This window comes from Babylonia areolata, chromosome 9 (assembly GCF_041734735.1).
Source record: "Babylonia areolata isolate BAREFJ2019XMU chromosome 9, ASM4173473v1, whole genome shotgun sequence".
Taxonomy (NCBI): Eukaryota; Metazoa; Mollusca; class Gastropoda; order Neogastropoda; family Buccinidae; genus Babylonia; species Babylonia areolata.
In genome coordinates this window covers 33,698,245-33,706,519 of record NC_134884.1, presented here as the reverse complement: position 1 = coordinate 33,706,519, position 8,275 = coordinate 33,698,245, and positions in this window count along the sequence as shown.

Below are 8,275 nucleotides of genomic sequence, written 5' to 3'. Positions count from 1 at the left end.
GATAATGATGATAATCATAATATTTGTATTTGTATTTGGAGTTGTATTTGTATTACTCATTTTGTCACAACAGATTTCTCTGTGTGAAATTCGGGCTCCTCTCCACAGGGAGAACAGCGTCGCTATACTGACAGCGCTATTTGTGTAAGGATTTTTTTCCTGCCTGCAATTTTATTTGTCTTTCTATCCAGGTGGAATTTTCTACATAATTTTGCCAGGGACAACCCTTTTGTTGCCGTGGATTATTTTACGTGCACCAAATGCATGCTGCACACAGGACCTCGGTTTATCGTCTCATCCGAATAAATAATAATAATAATAATAGTAATAATAATAATAATAATAATATTATAGTCACTGATGAAAAACAATCCTTCTTTAATCTTTCATTGTGATTCCAAAGCAACGACCTGGTTTTGTATATACTCTCATATATGTACACACACACACACACACACACACACACACACACACACACACACACACACATATATATATATATATATATATATATATGAATATAAATATATATATATATATATATATTTGTGTGTGTGTGTGTGTGTGTGAGAGAGAGAGAGAGAGAGAGAGAGAGAGTGTGTGTGTGTCTGAGTCTGTGTGTCTGTGTCTGTGTCTCTGTGTGTGTGTCTGAGTGTGTGTGTGTGTGTGTGTGTGTGTGTGTGTGTGTGTGTGTGTGTGTGTGTGAATTTCTCAGAAACTGCTCTCGCTGAATCTGAGAACTATTTTGCCATAAAACCTCAGCCAATCACCAGTTTTTATGTCAGCAAAATATATCATTCTGTTTTTATCTTAACAAATATAGATTTTGGAGTAATTATCATGTTATTTTCATATAATATCATAGACACGGTTGCATGTTACGATGTGTCGATTTTCTCGGATTATAACATTGCAAATAAAAGGACTTATAATAAAACCATTTCTTATTCAAGTGCATTTGCATCTCTGTATGTGTGTGCATAAAACACATCGAAAGATGATCGAGAAAATCAGAAAAAAAATGTTATATCCACTTTAAATGACAGATAAACAAGACAAAGAGAAAACTTTACATATCTGCTTACCTGTCTTTTGTTATAATCTGATCCACCCCTTTTCCTCGGTAGTGATACAGTGATACAAGTTGGACAGGTGTTTATTTTGTTTTTGTTTTATTCTATTTTATTTCATTTTATGCTATTTATTTTATCTTATTTTGTCTTATTCTATCTTATTATATATTTTCTTCATAAATGTTAGAGCCCAAAAGGGACAACAGAGATCGATTTTGCGCGAGGACTACAAACATACTGATACTTTCTTTGAAATAAGAATTTCCTTTGTTCGTCAAAAGTACTGGGGTTCTGTCAGGGTTTGAAATATTGATTGTCAAATGAGTCAGTTTTGAAGTTTCACGTGTGACGTGGCTGGGTAATTATGTGTACCCGTCCTTATCTTATACGCAGCAGGAGCTGGTTTTACCGGAATCTTATTTTGTACGTGTCTAAGTTTTATTTATTCCTTTGAAGTCGTGTCTCCTGTTTCAAAATTTTACTTACTGATTTGTCCCCCTTGTTTCAACCGTCTGGGAAAGCAGAGCGCAAGCAGACGACAACAACATACGAAGTTAGTTTTGAGAAAATCAGCGTGTGTTCAATCGACAAACGTAGTTGGGCGTGTGGAATTTGCTTTTTTGGAAGTGTCAACAATTATTACGTACTTCTTCAAGCTTTGGAAGACAGGTGCTATGCAGAAGAGGAAATTATCCATTGTAGTGGTGACTTTGACGTTTTTGACGCAGAGCAGAACTGTGAAAACGAGACTGCAATTGACCACACCCAGCACAGGTCATGGTGACACGGCATGTTTATTTCATGTTCGTTTCTGTTGTTGTTTTTTTCAGAGACATCTTACCTTTCATATTCCTCGAATACCCGGTCATCGATGGATTGATAAAACATTACCGCTGATTCATATCTTTAAAATATTTATGGTTCATGAAATACTTCAGAGAGAAAAGAAGATTGGGATGTGGTGCAAACGGACTTAAATTTTCAATGGTGAATGGACCAGGGGGTGACTCGCTGTGTTGAGGTGCAAGTGTAATACAGTGTGTGTGGTTGGAGAGAGATAGACGCCCCTCAAGTGGTGAGTGCCATTTTAATTTTTCATGTACTGTGTTTGTATACATACGTAATGGAATGTGCATGCGTTTATGACTTACCAAGCACCATTGATGTTCTTTCTTTTCTTTTTTTAATTCGGCTCTCGTGCTACCTCCCAGTGCACTCACCTAACTACTCGAGAACGGGCTCTGTCAAGCCCCCACTCCCCCCAACGCCCTCTCCCCCTCCTCCACACGCGTACGCACGCACACTAATTGTGGAATGTGTAGTGTTCACAAGGCGTTGACATTCACTCCACGAGTAAACGACAACAACACAAGAAAGAAAAAGAAAAGAAAAAGAAAGAAAGAAAATTAACAAAAACAACAAAAAAACAACCAAACAAACAAGAAAAAAAAAAAAAAAAAAGATAGCCCTTTAGATTCATGATAAACTAAGATATTCCCGCGTTTCTATCTTTGGGCTCTTCAATGGCAGACGAGATGTTGTCTATTTACAGCTTGCCTGCAAGCAGGTCACAGTTCCTCGTGCTGCACGAGAAAAATACTCTAAAAGTGCAGTGTGTGTGTGTGTGTGTGTGTGTGCTTTTTCACATGCACATTGATGAGGACCACTCGAAACGGGTCTGCTCGTTTGATAATTATGTATGTGCTACCTAAACAGGCATATCTATAATATTGAACTGATGATGCCGTTTGGACTGCGCAGCAGTTTTGAAAATGTGCGAGAGGAATGCAGTCAACTGAATTTTGAAGACTCTTAACATCAGTCTTTGATGAGTTAAGTTATATCAAAGGACTCGTAATTTATTACACTTCTACATCATCTCCGTGCTAGCATATTTTCATCATATTCGTATGAATAAGTCAGCACAGTTTTAAAGTCTGTATGCCAGGACAACGCAGTGTAGTTGGGGTGACAGTTAGAATCAACTAACTTTATATATTGAACTTATTTGATTATATCTTTACAGAATTACATTGGATTTGACTCGTATTGAGCTGATTTACTTAACGCTGACTTGTTCTTCATTGCAAACACAATGCGTTATTGCTTGCCCTAAGGTTTGTTGCAGTGAATTCAGTTCGTTACATTTATTTGATTACTTGGTTATGTTGATCACGGTATTTATTGGCATAATTAAACATGCACACAAAGGAACGAACGAACCCACAAACCAGGCAACCATAAAAAAGCGTGATTTAAGACCGCAAATTAAAAAAACCCACATGCGCTGTTTAATTCAAAAGGGTGAGAAAAAAATCTTGTTAATTTCGAGTTCAGCAAACAGCTCCAAACCGGGTAACCAGTTCATTGTATCGTGCGCGGCGGGGTACCGCTATAATAATCAAAACAAACAAACAAACAAACAAACAAAAAAGCTCTTCTCAAAACTGCTCAGCAGTGGTTAGCCAGCAGCGGCACGGGCGGCAACAACACCAGCCATACCATGCCGATCTGTCCAAAACTTTGGAGGGGTTCTCAGTTGCATCTTGTCCTTCGCCGGCCTCGCATCTGCATTCAGCAGCCAGGGTTTAATTAAGGTACGGGGGGCTCTCAATCGCGGGCCTTTATTTCATTCATTTCATTTGCCTCCACCGCCTGTCCGTCGCTGCTGTTGCTGCCCCTGTCGCTGCTGCCATTTCAATTGGTGACGGCGGCGGCGGCGGTGGCGGTGGCAGAGGAGGCGAAAGACCGTTCCTTCGTTTTCCTCCCTTTCCTCTTCTATTCCCTTCCTCCCTCCCCCCTTCCCTCCCCTCCTCCCCTTAACCAAAAGTCCTCGTCTGCTCCGGCCGGTGTCGTCTGTCAGCGGGCTGTCTTAAAACTGTGAGCTGTCCGTGGAGGAGGCGGGAGAGGGGGTTGGGGGGAGGCGAGGGCGGTGGGGTGGGAGGAATAGTGGGAAGGGGCGAAGGGGGAAGAAGAACCCAGGAGGTAGAATGAGGGTGCTATATGGTTTGCTGGGTGGGGTGTTATGTGATGGTGTGATGTGATGAGATGTGATGAGATGTGTATGGGGGTGATGGTGGTATTTTTGTGTGTGAGGGGATACCTACCGTGCATCTTATTTATGCCCCCGTCCCTGATTTGGGTCCCCAAGAGAGAGAAAAAAAAACAATCAAAAACAAACAACCAAAAACAGCACAGTGATTGTAATGTTGATGGATGCATAGTGATAGAAATTATTTTAGAAATCATTATTGTAAGCTTTGTGAAGACCTATAAGTATAATTCCACCCCTCTCTTTCTCTGTATGCCACTTGTGTGTGTGTGTGTGTGTGTGTGTGTGTGTGTGTGTGTGTGTGTGTGTGTTCATCTGAACCGTGACCGAGACAGTGGTATTGGTGCACGTGTTTTCGTCAAGACTCATACAGGACAGTTTGGGTGATAGGGATAGGGATATTCGCCATGTTTTGAAAGATTCGCACGCTTTCGATGTATGTCCAGGACTTTTTCCTGCGAACAACGCAACCTGCACCGAACCAAGACGTAAGTCCTGAACAATTTTACCTATAGGGCGTTCTGCCAGTAGTCGATCAATTCAACTCAACTGCTCTGTCTGTCATAACTGTTGACAAGACGGATGATTGTGAAAAGCACGCACAAGTAGGATAGGATAGCACAAGTAGGATAGGATAGCGAGATATGGGCGAGTGCGAACAGCGTGTAATTGCAAACAGTTTGTATACCGCCCCACTTCTTAACGGTTGCATTTCACAGTTTAACGCCTGCTTCGACCTTTTTCTAATACCTTAATGAAATTCATTTCCAAGAACCAGTCAAACATCAGCTATTTCTGGTCATTTCCGCGCTCCTTCTCTTCGCGCACCACTGCGGACCAAGGTTACAAACATGCTCTCAAAATCCTAAAATCAAGGGAAGCACATTGTGGGACTTTAATTTAACTTTGACACAGTTTCAAATAGTTGGTTTGATCAGATTTGTTGAATGCGCATTACCAGTGCTGGGAGAATTCAAGAAAGCATATTGGTGACAGAATGAGCAGACACAGGTAACGAATGATGCAGTGGCAGCCGTCAGTCGGCTCTACCCAGGTAGGCAGCATGATTGTGCAAATGACCCCGTATTTGTAAAGCAGCTTAGAGCTTGGTCTCTGACCGAGGATAGGATCTATATAAGTATCCATATCAATCAATCAATCAATATGTGTGTGTGTGTGTGTGTGTGTGTGTGTGTGTGTGTGTGTGTGTGTGTGTGTGTCTTGACAAATACGCTGCTTGAAACCATCCTAAACTACGAACATCAGTCAGAAAAATAAAACCAACATCACAAAACAAAAAGAAACAGGAGCAGTATGAGAAGGAAAGAAAAGGAAGAAGAAGAAGAAATAACAAGGACGAATGCGGGACAAATGGGCGAAAGAGGAATAAAGAGCAAAGCTATCCACTCCGTCACGAAATAAACACGATGTTTAGAATTGCCTTGGAAGCTTCTGACAGTTGATGATGATGATGATGAATGAGAGATGATGACTGGTGATGATGGCTGTGAACAACTTTAAACCGAAGAACTGCACTCAGCAACCCTCAACGGAAACAAAAGTTATGAACAGTCCCGAAGACCACAGATTCTGGGTGGTTGTATTGCTCAAGTCGTTGAGGTGCCGTCTCGCACATGAACATTATTTTGTTGAGTTCGACTGTCGGGTGCATAAAGTAAATAAGAAAAAGACATTTGCACCGTTCGTATTGATGCGTTTGTCATGCTGGTGGTATCAGTGCAGTGTTTGATAGGCCCTCTTTCACCCATTGTCCTGGTATTTGTTACAGACCATTACACCTTGGTGCATGGGAGCCGATACTGAAATCCCAATAAAAGTGATTTCTGTGTTATTAGTCCCCTTTGGGTTGAGTAATTCTTTTAAAATAGAGAAAAGAAAAGTCGGCGTAATGGACTTTTGAGACGGGAGAGATTGTACAAAGACTGTGACACGAGATTTTTGTCCAGTCTGTTCCAAAGAACTTCATCGGTTGTTCGGAAAAAAACATCAGAAGGTGTATTCCTTTTTCAGTTTTTCTTCGTCAGATGAAACAGTCTTTACAAGAGGTTTTTCCTTGCACTTAAAGCGACTTTCGTTATAGTGGTGTTTAGCTGAGCGAGTCCAGAATCGAAATACACAGCGGCGATATTCCAGAATTGCGACAAACCCATCCCTCTGTCTGTATGTCTGTCTGTCTGTCTCTCCCTCTCTCCCCATCTCTTTCTCTTTGTTTGAACCTTTACATGTTTTTCTCGCAAATAATTTCATCGAAAACATTACACCCAGCAGTTAAAACATTTACACACTGCCAGGTTGTGTCGTATAGCAAAATAACTAGTATTCCCCCTGCCCCCCCCCCCCCCCCCGCCCCCCGACAAATTCTCTCTCTCTCTCTCTCTCTCTCTCTCTCATACACACACGCGCACGTGCGCACGCACGCACGCACACACGCACACGCGATTCGTTGCCTTCGACCATTCCATATTGTTGATTTTTAAAGACAACCGCGACTTTCCTGCATGGGAAAGATGAGTAATGAAATCATACACGATCCATTTATTCGGATGGAGGACGGGCATGCTTGAGTTTCAGTCGCTCCCAGTGTGTTTTATGATGATGATGATTATTATTTGGAAGCTTCACGGACATAAACAATTCAGCTCAGTAGTTGCTCGGCGAAGGAAGGTATAGTTGTTTTGGAGTTGTTGGTTTGTTTGGGTTTTTTTTCTTCTTTTCTCACCCCTAAACCTGGCTTCCAGCCTGTCACCAACAGTCCCCACCCACCCCACCCAACCTTGTCACCTCCCCATTCCCAACTCCTTCACCACCAAAACTTCCCCCTTCCCCCCTCCTGCCACCCACAAGTCCCACGTCTGCTTCACCCAGGTGAAGAGAGCGACTGCACTGAGTGACTCCTGCTGGGTGTTAACTGACAGGACGGTGCAGTCTCTTCCACAGAAAAGACTTCCGTGTGGGGTGGTCACCTTTGGTTTCTTCTCTTTCCCTCTGTTCGCCTCTCTGTGTCTCTGTCACTCTGTTTCTCTCCGTGTGTATGTCTCTCGATCTGTCTGTCTGTCTCTCCTCTCTCTCTTTTTTTTTGTCGTTCTTTCTTGCATTCTTTCTCGCTTTCACACCTGTTCTTTCTGTCTCTCTTTCTTTGTTTCTTTCTTTCTACCTCTCTCTCTGTTTCTCATTCTGTATGTCTCTCTGTCTCTCACTCTCCCTCTGTCTCAGTCTCCTCTCTCCGTTTCTGTTTTGTTTCTATCTCCCACCTGCTGTCTCTCTCTCTCTCTCACTCTCTCTCTCGCCTCCCACCCTTTCTTCCTATAATACTCCCCACCCCACCCATCCCCCAACCAAGAACAGGCGACGCATGGTTGTTATTGAGTAGCCAGTTGAATGCTTGAGTGATGATAGAACTTAGAGGTCGAACCGTGAATTGAAGGGTGTAAACGTGGAGGGTATGGTATGGGTGGGGGAAGGGGCGAGCAGAGGTTAAGATTGTGCTGTCGTAGTTCTGAGTACTGGTGCTGGTGGTGGTTGTCTTTTGCATTTCGTTGTATGGGAAGTGTACTTTAGGTGGTGTTGTATGTATATTGTTTGCCACTGGGACTAACGTCTATGTATGTATATATGTATATATGTATCTGTGTATGTATCTATGTATGTATCTATGTATGCATCTAGATAGATGGATAGAAAACCCGCCAGTTATCATTACTACAACCTTTCCTCATCCCCTTCAGTCTACCCCAATGCCTTTGACCAAAAGCAATACAGATCTTTTCGCCTCCATTTCCTTCTCCTCCACCCCCAACCCACGTCCAATTCCCCCACAACCCACGACTCACCCCCGCCCTTGTCTCTCCCACCACCGCACCCACCTCACCTTCCTCCTCCCCCACCTCCCCTCCTCCACTCAGTCAGCACCGAAGGCTTCGAAGCGATCGAACGGCACTCAGTGAACCGCAGAACTACAATTCATAAAGGTGGCTACCTTCGCAGAGGCGTACCAAAAGCGGTAGAAATCTTCCCACCAAAAGGCATCAATCATTTGACGTGGGCTCGGATGAATGCAGTAAAGACCATACCTGCGCAAGCTTTGATGATTATTAAATACGTAAGGGCCCACCGTTCTCTCCTTCTCTCT